The sequence below is a fragment of the Rhinoraja longicauda genome, chromosome 19, assembly GCF_053455715.1.
Source record: "Rhinoraja longicauda isolate Sanriku21f chromosome 19, sRhiLon1.1, whole genome shotgun sequence".
NCBI lineage: Eukaryota > Metazoa > Chordata > Chondrichthyes > Rajiformes > Arhynchobatidae > Rhinoraja > Rhinoraja longicauda.
The window spans coordinates 40,525,672-40,530,671 of record NC_135971.1 but is presented as its reverse complement, the minus strand read 5'-3'; positions in this window follow the sequence as shown (position 1 = coordinate 40,530,671).

The window sequence follows — 5,000 nt, the reverse complement described above, 5'->3', positions numbered from 1 at the left end:
CCATTGTGCACTTCGAACAGAACAGTGCTTTTAAAATATTCCGCCTGCCGCGTGTACATCATGAAACAAATGGAAAGGACGAACCGGGCGTGCAACCGATGCACGGAGAGTGACAGGTCGTCAAGCAAGTCCGTGGCAATCCGTCGGCCGACTCGGCCGCGGCCAGCAGAGGCGTTTTGGCCCGGGCGCGCCGAACTTTGCGCGCCCTCGGTATGCGTAACACTAGCACATGCCTTCAAAACTCACTACAAAATAACCCCAAAGTATGCCGCCTTCCCCGTGGGCCTTGTTACCAATATCTTGCCCTGCTTCCTGATGCCCTTATGGGGTCGGCTCTGTTCTTGCAGAACCCTCAGGTGGTGCAGAGTCTGGGCCATTTTATCAATATCTTGCCCTGATTCCTGATGCCCTTATGGGGTCGGCTCTGTTCTTGCAGAACCCTGAGGTGGTGCAGAGTCTGCGCCTTGTTATCAATATCTTGCCCTGCTTCCTGAAACCCTTATGGGGTTGGTTCTGTTACAAAACCCTCAGGTGGTGCAGAGTCTGGGCCACTTTATAAATAACTCTGCCTGCATTAGGGTCAGGGTTAGGGTTAGGGTTAGGGTTAGGGTTAGGGTTAGGGTTAGGGTTAGGGTTAGGGTTAGGGTTAGGGTTAGGGTTAGGGTTAGGGTTAGGGTTAGGGTTAGGGTTAGGGTTAGGGTTAGGGGTAGGGGTAGGGGTAGGGGTAGCGGTAGGGGTAGGGGTAGGGGTAGGGGTAGTTTGAACTACTGCCGCTCCAGGCGCGCACTGTGCGTGGGTAATTTTCAGTGGGCGTCGGTGTGCTGGGTGACGATGCCGCCCAGACTCTGCACCACCTGAGGGATCTGCAAGAACAGAGCCGAACCCGCAAGGGTATCGGGAAGCAGGGCAAGATATTGATAACAAGGCCCAGACTCTGCACCACCCGAGGGTTCTGCAAGAACAGAGCCGACCCCATAAGGGTATCAGGAAGCAGGGTGAGATAGTGACACCATTTGTAAAACCGGCAAATCCCACCCAGGAAACATTGCAAAAATTGGCCTCTAATGCTGGAACGTGGGTAAAGCCAAACAAACACGACACGTTTTAAAAGAACGTTACTAAAACAGCCTGGGATATGCCCATGACAAAGGATAGGCCGAACCTCACCAGAAAAAAAGAGAGGGAGACCACGGCAGAGCTGAGGGATAAACATGAGATGGTGATAAAACCAGCAGACGAGGGGAGCAGTAGGGTTACAAATTAATGTCAATATGGGGCCTGCTCCCACTGGGTAATAGACAAAAACATAGAACAGGGTGACAGGAGAGACTGGATAGCACAGAGGATAACCCGTGAGCGAAATAATGGGGTGTATGCAGTTCAATGTAAGGAGTGTACCTTACGGTACATAGGGGAAACAGGTAAAACAGCCTCAGCGGTGATCGACGTGTCAAAGAGGAGTCACAAAGACGGGCAAAATAAAGTGGTTGATTATAGACAATAGACAATAGACAATAGGTGCAGGAGTCGGCCATTCAGCCCTTCGAGCCAGCACCGCCATTCAATGCGATCATGGCTGATCACTCTCAATCAGTACCCCGTTCCTGCCTTCTCCCCATACCCCCTCACTCCGTTATCCTTAAGAGCTCTATCCAGCTCTCTCTTGAAAGCATCCAACGAACTGGCCTCCACTGCCTTCTGAGGCAGAGAATTCCACACCTTCACCACTCTCTGACTGAAAAGGTTCTTCCTCATCTCCGTTCTAAATGGCCTACCCCTTATTCTTAAACGGTGGCCCCTTGTTCTGGACTCCCCCAACATTGGGAACATGTTTCCTGCCTCTAATGTGTCCAATCCCCTAATTATCGTATATGTTTCAATAAGATCCCCCCTCATTCTTCTAAATACCAGTGTATACAAGCCCAATCGCTCCAGCCTTTCAACATACGACCGTCCCGCCATTCCGGGAATTAACCTAGTGAACCTACGCTGCACGCCCTCCATAGCAAGAATATCCTTCCTCAAATTTGGAGACCAAAACTGCACACAGTACTCCAGGTGCGGTCTCACCAGGGCCCGCTACAACTGTAGAAGGACCTCTTTGCTCCTATACTCAACTCCTCTGGTTACGAAGGCCAACATTCCATTGGCTTTCTTCACTGCCTGCTGTACCTGCATGCTTCCTTTCATTGACTGATGCACTAGGACATCCAGATCTCGTTGAACTCCCCCTCCTCCTAACTTGACACCATTCAGACAATAATCTGCCTTTCTACTCTTACTTCCAAAGTGAATAACCTCGCACTTATCTACATTAAACTGCATCTGCCATGTATCCGCCCACTCACACAACCTGTCCAAGTCATCCTGCAGCCTTATTGCATCTTCCTCACAATTCACACTACCCTCCAGCTTAGTATCATCTGCAAATTTGCTAATGGTACTTTTAATCCCTCCGTCTAAGTCATTAATGCATATCGTAAATAGCTGGGGTCCCAGCACCGAACCTTGCGGTACCCCACTGGTCACTGCCTGCCATTCCGAGAGGGACCCATTTATACCCACTCTTTGCTTTCCGTCTGTCAACCAATTTTCTATCCATGTCAGTACCCTACCCCCAATACCACGTGCCCTAATTTTGCCCACTAATCTCCTATGTGGGAGCTTGTCGAAGGCTTTCTGAAAGTCGAGGTACACCACGTCCACTGACTCTCCCCTGTCAATTTTCCTAGTTACATCCTCAAAACATTCCAGTAGATTTGTCAAGCATGATTTCCCCTTCGTAAATCCATGCTGACTCGCAATGATCCTGTTACTGCTATCCAAATGCTCAGCAATTTCGTCTTTTCTAATTGACTCCAGCATCTTCCCCACCACTGATGTCAGACTAACTGGTCTATAATTACCCGTTTTCTCTCTCCCTCCCTTCTTAAAAAGTGGGATAACATTTGCTATCCTCCAATCCACAGGAACTGATCCTGAATCTATATAGAACATTGAAAAATGATCTCCAATGCTTCCACTATTTCTAGAGCCACCTCCTTAGGTACCCTGGGATGCAGACCATCAGGCCCTGGGGATTTATCAGCCTTCAGTCCCATCAGTCTACCCAAAACCATTTCCTGCCTAATGTGGATTTCCTTCAGTTCCTCCATCACCCTAGGTTCTCCGGCCCCTAGAACATTTGGGAGATTGTGTGTATCTTCCTCAGTGAAGACAGACCCAAAGTAACGGTTTAACTCGTCTGCCATTTCTTTGTTCCCCATAATAAATTCCCCCGTTTCTGTCTTCAAGGGACCCACATTTGCCTTGACTATTTTTTTCCTCTTCACGTACCTAAAAAAACTTTTGCTATCCTCCTTTATATTATTGGCTAGTTTACCCTCGCACCTCATCTTTTCTCCCCGCATTGCCTCTTTAGTTAACTTTTGTTGCTCTTTAAAAGAGTCCCAATCCTCTGTCTTCCCACTCTTCTTTGCTATGTTATACCTCCTCTCCTTAATTTTTATGCTGTCCCTGACTTCCCTTGTCAGCCACAGGTGTCTCTTACTCCCCTTAGAGTCTTTCCACCTCTTTGGAATAAATTGATCCTGCAACCTCTGCATTATTCCCTGGAATACCTGCCATTGCTGTTCTACCGTCTTCCCTGCTAGGGCCTCCTTCCAGTCAATTTTGGCCAGCTCCCGCCTCATGCCTCTGTAATCCCCTTTGCTATACTGTAATACAGACACTTCCGATTTTCCCTTCTACCTTTCCATTTGCAGAGTAAAACTTATCGTGTTGTGATCACTGCCTCCTAACGGCTCTTTTACCTCTAGTCCCCTTATCAGATCAGGATCATTAAAAACACTCACTCTATTGGCCGTGATTTAACCTAGCACACAGTGTTGCAAAGCCCACGCAAAGTCCAGTGGGCCAAGCAAACAAATAAGATAGATCTGGCTCGGCGTTCCACATCTCCACATCGTCACCCAGCACGCCGACGCCCATTAACAATTCCCCCGCAAATTGTGCACCTCGAGCGGCAGTACTTTAAACGGCGCCGTCTTCGGCGTGGACGGCATGAACCAAGTCGGCAAGCATCGTCACCTAGCACACAGACGTGCACTAACAATTCCTCCCCCCGCAAATTGCGCGCCGCGAACGGCGGTACTTTCAAGTATGCCGCCTTCGGCGGGGACATCGTGAACCAAATCGGCAGGCAGGCGTCGTCAGCCGGTCGACCGACCCCCAGCTGCATTTCCCCAACGGACATTGTGCACTTCGTACAGAACAGTGCTTTTAAAATATTCCGCCTGCCGCGTGGACATCATGAACCAAATGAGCAGGCAGGCATCATATCATATCATATCATACACATACAGCCGGAAACAGGCCTTTTCGGCCCTCCAAGTCCGTGCCGCCCAGCGATCCCCGTACATTAACATTATCCTATACCCACTAGGGACAGTCAGCCCCCAGCACAACGACGCCCCCGCTAACAATTCCCCACGCACATGGTGCGCTCGAGCTGCAGCACTTTAAAGTACGCCGCCTTCGGCGGGGACATCGTGAACCAAAGGAGCAGGCAGCCATGGTCACCGCCAGCACAACGACGGCGCCGCTAACAATTCCCCGCGCACCTTGTGCGCTCGAGCTGCAGTACTTTAAAGTACGCCGCCTTCGGCGGGGACATCGTGAACCAAAGGAGCAGGCAGCCATGGTCACCGCCAGCACAACCACGGCGCCGCTAACAATTCCACGCGCACCTTGTGCGCTCGAGCTGCAGTACTTTAAAGTACGCCGCCTTCGGCGGGGACATCGTGAACCAAAGGAGCAGGCAGCCATGGTCACCGCCAGCACAAGCACGGCGCCGCTAACAATTCCCCGCGCACCTTGTGCGCTCGAGCTGCAGTACTTTAAAGTACGCCGCCTTCGGCGGGGACATCGTGAACCAAAGGAGCAGGCAGCCATGGTCACCGCCAGCACAACCACGGCGCCGCTAACAATTCCACGCGCAC